General features: G+C 49.4%; 1 pseudogene; it reads right to left on the bottom strand.

Annotated features, from left to right (window-relative positions):
- Positions 1-5859: 5859 nt before the first annotated feature.
- LOC136135901 (voltage-dependent anion-selective channel protein 1 pseudogene) lies at positions 5860-6711 on the bottom strand (annotated as a pseudogene).
- Positions 6712-8528: the final 1817 nt, after the last annotated feature.

The following is an 8528-nucleotide window of genomic DNA, read 5'->3' on the forward strand; positions in this document are numbered from 1 at the left end:
GGTCGGGAGTCCGCCTGCCGATGCAGGGGACACGGGTTCGTGCCCCAGTCCGGGAAGATCCCACATGCCACGGAGCGGCTGGGCCCGTGAGCCTTGGCTGCTGAGGCTGCGCGTCCGGAGCCTGTGCTCCGCAACGGGAGAGGCCACAACAGTGAGAGGCCCGCGTACCGCAAAAAAAAAAAAAAAAAACACGATGTGTCTGGCACAGACTGGGAACTAGGCTTTCTTTCCACTCTCCTCATATCCCATCTGCTTTGTTCTAAGTGTTCTTGTACTACCCTTAGAAGTCTGTGTTGAGACTGGTGGTCTGTTGCTCACAATGAAAACCCATGAAAGGAAAACCAGTAAACAGCACCCACCCTGCACGGTCTAGATCAGAGGTTCTCACGCTTCAGTGCACACTAGAATCCCCTGGGGAGCTTTTAAAAACCCCAAGAGCAGGCTGCACCCCAAATCAATTAAATCAGAATCTCTGAGGATGGGGACCAGACATCAGGATGTTGTAAAGCTCGCAGGGGTTTCCAACATACAGCCAAGGTTGAGAATGCATGGTCTTGTCCGAGAGACAAGAATGTTCTCGATGTCCTGCTCTCCCATCCTTTGCCTGCGATCCGAGCAAACCTCAGGGGCTCCCTGAGGTGCAGTGACCAGAAGTGCAGGACAGGGACTAGGGGAAGGTGAGTGAGACAACATTTAAGGAGGCTCTCACTCTTAGGTCCCTGCAAGAGTGGGGTGACCACCTCTCGCATTTCGTCCCCTAGGCACCACACCCTTAGGGAGGCACCACCCTCCACTTGCAAGATCCAGAGAACGAGGCCTCCTTACTCACTTCCTGCAGCCTAGCCCCACCCTGGCCACCCCAGCCTACACCTCCCCACCCCCCAGTTGAAGGCTCCAAAGGAAAAGTAATCCAAGGGCCCCGTCCTGCCTCCCCAACTCAGGAAAGCGTATCTCTTTGAACAAATCGCCAAATCCCCCTCCTTCCCTGCCCAGGGCCATGGTTCCAGCCCCCTGGCCAGAGCCCAGCAACTGTCAGGCCACCTGGCCGAGAAGGTGAAGGGGAGACAAGGTGGCCCTTACCTGCCAGCCAGCCACTGTCCCTCTCCCTAGAGTAGGGCCCCTGCCCAGCTGACAGTTCAAAGATTCAGGGAAATGACGAGGCTTGGCAAAAGCAAGCATGACCTTTCTTCCAGGTGCAGGGGCAGGGGCAGGAAGGCTGGGGAAGATATTTCTCATGCCCTTAGCCTGGTGAGGGCCTCAGCTGTGCCGAGAAGGGGTAGAGTTGTTCAGACTAAAACTCCATCAGGTGGCTGGAAGGTGGAGTGGGGTCCCCAGCTGTGCCCTGGAAAACATGATTTGTCTGGTCCCACTGCCCTATAAGCCCCAGCCTCCTCTTCCTTTTGGTTCTCAAATTTGAGCGACCTCAACAATTACCTGGAAACTTCCCTCCAGCTTCTGCTGCAGTAGGTCCACGTTTTGAACCTGCACCCTTAGGTGATTCTGATCCAGGTGTCCAAACTTTAAGCACCACCTCCATGGGTCTTGGTGCCGTCAGCTCAGCATCTGATCTCCCACTCGTCTCCCTGCCCCCCAGCACACACTGTAAGTCCTCTCCCAGGAAAGGATCTGATGAAATCACTCACCCTGAGGAGTAGGATACAGAGAAGACTTGGAGGGGGACACGCGCTCCCAGGAGATCAAGACGCATTGCCCTCCTCTGTGAAGCCTGCACTAACTCCTCCTGTGGAAATTAGATGTCTACAGGAGCCAGGCAGGGAAGTGGTGAGAGAAGAGGACAAAAAGGCACAGTACCGTAGGGAGTGATGGGGCCTTCAGCACACTGGCGCGAGCATACCCATCTGGGAGGGCGCAGAGGGGAGCAGCCACTTCTCAGCCCACCAGCTGTAGGTATGCAAACCATGGTTGCCTGATCTTCTGATCTGTTGAAAGAAGCCAGAAATCAGATTTTTATGGACGGTTTTCCAATTTTTAAACTATGGGGGCCGAAGCAAGCACGTCTGAGGGTCAAATCTGGATGGAAGTGGGCCAGCCGTTTGCAGCCTGGTCTAGACAGTGAGCCCTTGGGTTGAGAGACCTTGTGTTCACCCCTGTGCCCTCGGTGCTAGCTCACTGCCCAGCATACCTAGGGGGTTCCCAGCAAATGCTGTTACAGGAGCAAATAAGTGAAGGCAAGATGGGACAGGCAGGTCAAAAGGGACTTCCTGCCCCATCACACCTAAGGTCAGCCGTGCTGGCCAGCAGGGGTGGGGCCTGTCTGAGAGCCCCTTCCCGGCTCCCTGGCAGAGGAAGCCCGGGCTGATGTCTAACTCACTCACACCTGGTAATTCACTCACATCCAGCATCCCTGGATGTTCCGTGAGCATCCCCTGTGGTGCAGACCTCTCTTGGGTCTCCAGTTTTATCCACTCCCCCGCTAAAGCCCCCCAGCCTCCCATGCCTCCTGCAAGGACCTGGACCCAGCTTGTCTTCACTTCAGGCCACTCCTCAGAAATCTTTGCCCAGGGGGTCCATCCCCCAGCCCAGGCCCAGCTCCTCTGAGAGCAATGGCAAGAGCGGACAAAGCCTCACAGCTGCCCCTGGGAGAAGCAAGAGGGAGAAAAAGCCCAGCCTGCGGGTCCCTGGAAGTATCCACATGTCCTGGACACCCCCTGACAGGGGAGGCATGTCTGAGGGCTCTGCCCATCTCAGCAGATGAAATCAGAATGTCAGGAGTGACGTGCCAGAAGGGAGGAGCTCTGCCCATCAGGAAGAGGGGCTGACAGGCTGCTTAAAACTGATCAGAAAAAGGAAAATAGAAGAGAAGGTATTGCAAGAACTATGTGAGATACAGGGTATACGATGCCACTTCATAGGAAGTTCAAGAAGAGTTACTAAGTGATGTGAGGACAAGCTGCGTTGATGAAGCAGCAGGTGGGGAGTAAGGCAGGGTGGGGTACTGATGGCGAGGGGACAAGGAAGCCTTCTGAAGTGATGGAAATGTTCTGTATCTTGCTCTGGATGGTACTTACACACGTGTATACATACAGAAAAACACATAACCTACATAGTACGTTTAAAGATTTGTGGACTTTGGACTTCCCTGGTGGCGCAGTTAAGAATTAATGGTTAAGAATCCGCCTACCAATGCAGGGGACACGGGTTCGAGCCCTGGTCTGGGAAGATCCCACATGCCGCGAAGCAACTAAGCCCGTGCACCACAACTACTGAGCCTGAGCTCTAGAGCCCATGCGCTGCAACTACTGAAGCCTGCGCGCCTGGAGCCCGTGCTCCGCAACAAGAGATGCCACCGCAAAATGAAAAGCTTGTGCACCGCAACGAAGACCCAACACAGCTAAAAACATTTAAAAAATATATAGGGCTTCCCTGGTGGCGCAGTGGTTGAGAGTCAGCCTGCCCAAACAGGGGATGCGGGTTCGTGCCCCTGTCCAGGAGGATCCCACATGCCGCGGCGTGGGCCGTGGCCGCTGGGCCTGCGCGTCTGGAGTCTGTGCTCTGCGTTGGGAGAGGCCACAGCAGCTGGAGGCCCGCCTATGGCAAAAAAAAAATATATATATATATATATATATATATATTTATATATATATATGTATATATAAAGGTTTGTGGACTTTACTGCATAGAAATTTTACCTCAACAATAAAAGAAAAAAGCAATGGAATAAAAGAGGGGAAAAGCCTCTCACAGATACCCACAAATCAAGAAGCTGGAGACTGGCACCAGCTCTTTGGGACAAGCTTAAAAAGAGGCAAGAAGGCCAACGAGGTGTAAGAACCTTGCTCCCAAATGAGCCATGGAACTGATTTCTAACAAAGTTAGTCAGCCAGCAGGTGGCCAATTTCAAGTGCAAATACATAATTGAAAATGTGCTCATGGTGAAGGCAAGAAGTGACTACAGCTTTAGAGTACCACAGCCTTCTCCCTTTCAAGTCCTTTGGCTTCAGTTGTCCCAGTTCATCCTCACCACAACCCTGGGAGTGGCTGTTAGGTCTCAGACTTAGAGTGGAACAAACAGAGGCCCAGGGAAGTTCAAGGACTTGCCCAAGGTCACATTGGCCATGCCAAGACTCAAATCTTGGCAGGAGTTACCAGGTCTGTGCCCTTGCTTCTGCACACGCCCCTCCTAGACCATGCTGCATTTGAAAGCAACGCAGACGTATGGATTCTCTGTCTATAACAATAGCCAATTAGAGATAGTCATTGTACCCAAACTTAATTTGGGGAATAATTGTGTGAGAGAGCTAATTAATGATCAGTCTTTTCTTAAGAAAAATCTCTGTTCTCAAGAGTCAGCAGTCTTGAGACGTGTCGAGGTGAGAGCTATCTCTGTCTTGCTCAGGCCTGGCAAAGAGTGCAATTCTATGAGATTTGTTGAAAGAGGACATCTCTTCCCTTTGACAGATTTAATAACAAACCCCAATGGAGGTGTTCCATTCTTTCTCCTCAGACAGGCAGGGGGTGGACCAGACAGTTTGAGTCAGTAGGTTGATGGTGACACGGGAAATTAGAAAGACTGTGGAGGATACTGTTAGTGTTACTCTAAAGCCATCTGCCCCTTCTCCTCACCACAGACCCTGGTTTTGTTCTAGCCCCAGGAGATGAATCATGATTAGGCTAAAGCCAACACAGTAATTTCATTTGCTTTTCCTAGATTCTCACTTTCCCGGTTTCCTCTGTAGTCAGGATACCATTCTAGCCAATGAGACATAAAGACAAATCTGCTGAAAGGCTTCTTGCTTCCTGATTAAAGAGTTAGGAACTACCCCTTAATGGAAGAAATTACCCCTTCCTCCTCCTTCCTGCCAGGAATGTGCTTGTGTGAGGACATGATGGCTGGAGCTGTGGCAGCCATCTTGCCATCAAAAGGTAATAAGCTTAAGAAAAGCAAGCCCAGTGAATATGGCTGAACAGAGAGATCAATAGCGCCTGGTCCTTGCTGACATTTTTGAGCTGCTCATCAACTCTGGATCAGACTTCATTTTTTTTTAAGGTTTCAACATTTTATTCAAGTTTTATTTTAAGTGATGTTAATTACAGCATTTGAAGGGGAGGAACTAATTCCACACAAAATGGAAGACGCTAAAATGTACCCATTAAACTGCTAAAAAATAAACTGAGTGGCGAGAATACAAGAGAAGTTCAATTTAGATTCTGAGTGTTGTCACCATGTGATTACAGTCACAGAGACTCTTCCCAGCTTGTTACCTGGAGCTCTTAGAAGCTACTTCATACTCTGGTGCAAGGGCAAAATAAACACAACATGAGAAAAAACACAGTTAAGTCCTGAATTATTGGCTTCATCACATCCACCTTCTCCACCCCAAAATGGCACAGAAGAAACAGCTACCACTCCCTGCAGACTACTTTTGGTGTAAAAGAGGTGATGGATTGGGGTGGAAAAAGTCCCTGCCTAAAAAAGTCCCTTTCAGATGAGTTTGTATACACCATCCAACAGCCTCTCCTCAATCAGGATAGGAAACCAAGGTTCAATTCTCAGGAAGTCACAATTTCATTCATTTACTCAATACGAATTTACAAAGTGCCTGCAAATTATCAGCTTCCACTTGCAGCCGTTTCTAGGTAAAAAAGGAACCTGACATCTCTAGAGGGGCAGCAAGCTCCCCCTCAAGTCTACAGCTGAAAGGACGTTTTTTGAAATTGGGTTTCTTCTGTACCTCTGAAAAGGTAACACCCTAAAGCAGAATCACCTTTAACCTGGAAGTCTAACATGATATTTAGCGATACTTGCATCCCAGACATACAACATTAAAAGGTACACTAAATTCTGAAGGTAGCTATGCTGAAAAATAGTTTAAAATTAAACGATTGTACAGTATTCATTTATGCTTGAAACTCCAGTCCTAGACCAAGCTTGTGGCCACCAGCGTTGACATTCTTGCCATCCAGCAGAGCTGACAGTGTCAGTTTGATACCTGGCTTTAGGGTCTGAGTATATCCTAACCCTATGAGGCTGGAGTTGTTCACTTTAGCCAAGAAGCAGGCGTCAGGGTCGATCTGGTAATTGGCTGCTATTCTGAAGCGAGTGTTACTGTTTCCCGCTGTCCAGGCTAGATTAACAGCAGTCTCCAACTTCTTGTTCACCTTCTGATAAATGGAGCCACCAAACTCTGTCCCATCATTTATATTAGTGTGAAGCTGGAACTCATCGGTCTTGTAGCCAACTGCAAAATTGCTCTGAGTCACTCGAGACTTTGGGTCTCAAAATTCATCTGGTAGCCAGCCAGCCAGCCCTCATAACCCAGCACCAGAGCACCCCGGATGGAAGGGCCGGCAATGTTGAAATCCACATCACAGCCCAGGTTGATATGTTCCCGCTTGTACCCTGTCTTGATTTTAGCATTTTTTTCCCCCAGTGTTTGGAGAGAAGGATGAATTGAAGGTCAGCTTCAGGCCACGTGCAAGCTGATCTTCCACAGTAATCTCCGTGCCTAGTGTGTTGTCAGTGTTCCATCTCTCCGTAAACGTCAGACCATATTCGGTCCATCTGTACTTGGTTTCCAGACCATCCGTCACTCTGGTGGTCTCGGTGTCGGCTGAACCTGAGCTTGTAAATTCCAGTCCATTCTCAGATTTTGTTTTCAAATCAAGTGTTATTAAGCCAAACCCATAGCCCTTGGTGAAGACATCCCCGGCAGATTTGCCAAGATCAGCATACGTGAGAGGCACAACCATCTTCTGCACCCCTCTTTGCAGGTTGCACACCTTGGCAAACGCTGTTTTCTGTCCTAAGGGCTGGACATCTAGGAATCATGCTCCATGAGTTGTGAATCCTCCAGGAAGAAATCCAGACTTCATATTGAGATAATTCAGTGTCATAATGATTTAGCCACAGTCTGTTTAGGTCTTTTGTTACACGTAACCTATCTGACACAAAGGGCAGAAGCAGACAGACACCAGTTGCAGAATTCAAGTCACATGGATGAGACCTGATAAGAAGCAGGGGCAGGCCAGACAAGGACCTGGAAGGCAGCAAGAAGCAAAGCTCAATGGCATCACCAGGCCAAGGAACAATTTCTTGGCATTTCCTGGGCTACGTGGCCTACCATCAACAGAAGCCTGAACCTGCTACACCGGCCCATGGCTTTGATGGTACTCCAGGTGTCTCTCATTGGTGATTACCCAAAGCTAGTGCACAAAGAACTGTTGCCTTTCACAACCACAGAGTTACAGGGGTCTGGGGTTTTGACATATTGTAACCTTGGACAGAGGAAAGAAGCTGACCTTCTCTTTTTTTAATTCAGTTCAATATTAAAAAATAGCTAGACTCATTGCAACTGTGGTCCATGCATTAATTAATAGGGCAGCTATGGAAGCTCTTTGTATTCTTTCCTAATGGTTAGTTATTGTAAACTTTTTCTACTATAATGACCTGTTAAAGTCAGGAAGTAAGCTGCAAAATCCACATGAATTGAAGATCAGACATGAGGCTTCAGATACATTTCTCACTGTGGCGGACTCAAACAGTGTTCGCGCTCCTCTGTTGTCAGGGGTACTCTGGGGGAGAAGTTGGAGGCTCACAGCAACCTGTGAGCCAGTTCATCAGCAGGGAGGCTTTATCCTCAGGGCAGCCAACTGGGGCAGGTCAGAAGGGATACCTCCAGATCTGCAAGACAGGGACTTCCCTGGTGGTCCAGTGGGTAAGAGTCCGTGCTCCCGATGCAGGGGGCCCGGGTTCAGTCCCTGGTCAGGGAACTAGATCCCACATGCATGCCACAACCAAGAACTGGTACAGCCCAAATAAATTAATTAATTAAAATTAAATTAAGAAAAAAAACTGATAGATCTGCAAGACAAAGGAGTCCAAATTCATGGCCAGAAAAAAGCCACAGGCCTGGAGACCAATTCAGGATCTGTGTGAAGGGGGAAATCTGGGCTCAGGGGAAGAGCCGAGCCCTGAAATCCAGACCATGGAGAACAAAGGCATAGCACAAGCAAAAAGAAATAGAAGCATCCCTGAAGAAAGAGCTGCTTTGCCGGCAAGTTTCTTCTTCACGCCCACATGTGGCGGGGGAGCCCAGACCTGCAGAGGGAGGAAAGCGCTTTGGCTGGTTAAGAACTGGTGGCAGGAGTGTGGCTGCAACCAGGGTTCTGACAGTGACTCATGCCTCAGGAATAGTCATCACAATGGTTTTCACTTGGGGGCCTGCCCTGGGCCACACACAGTGCTAAGTGTCTTTTCAAATCCTCACAAAACCCCATGATTTAGGCCCTATTATCATCCCCACTTAAGAGCTGAGAAACTGAGGCCGAGAGAGGTAAAGTCACTCTTGGTCTCTAAAGTCTCCCTGCTGGTGAGCGGTAGAGGCAGGTTTCAAAGCCCAAGTTCGGACTCACCTCTGTAATCTCAAGTCTACCCACTCGCCACCTTCCCGCCTCCTTCTCCATGAGCTCTTCCCAAACCTGGCAGTTCCCACCAATCCTGTCCTTCTTTCCCACATTGCAGTGCCTGTAACAGCCTGCTTGGTGCTGAGTTACTTATTGCTGCCATA

This window comes from Phocoena phocoena, chromosome 16 (genome assembly GCF_963924675.1).
Source record: "Phocoena phocoena chromosome 16, mPhoPho1.1, whole genome shotgun sequence".
In the NCBI taxonomy this organism is placed as follows: domain Eukaryota; kingdom Metazoa; phylum Chordata; class Mammalia; order Artiodactyla; family Phocoenidae; genus Phocoena; species Phocoena phocoena.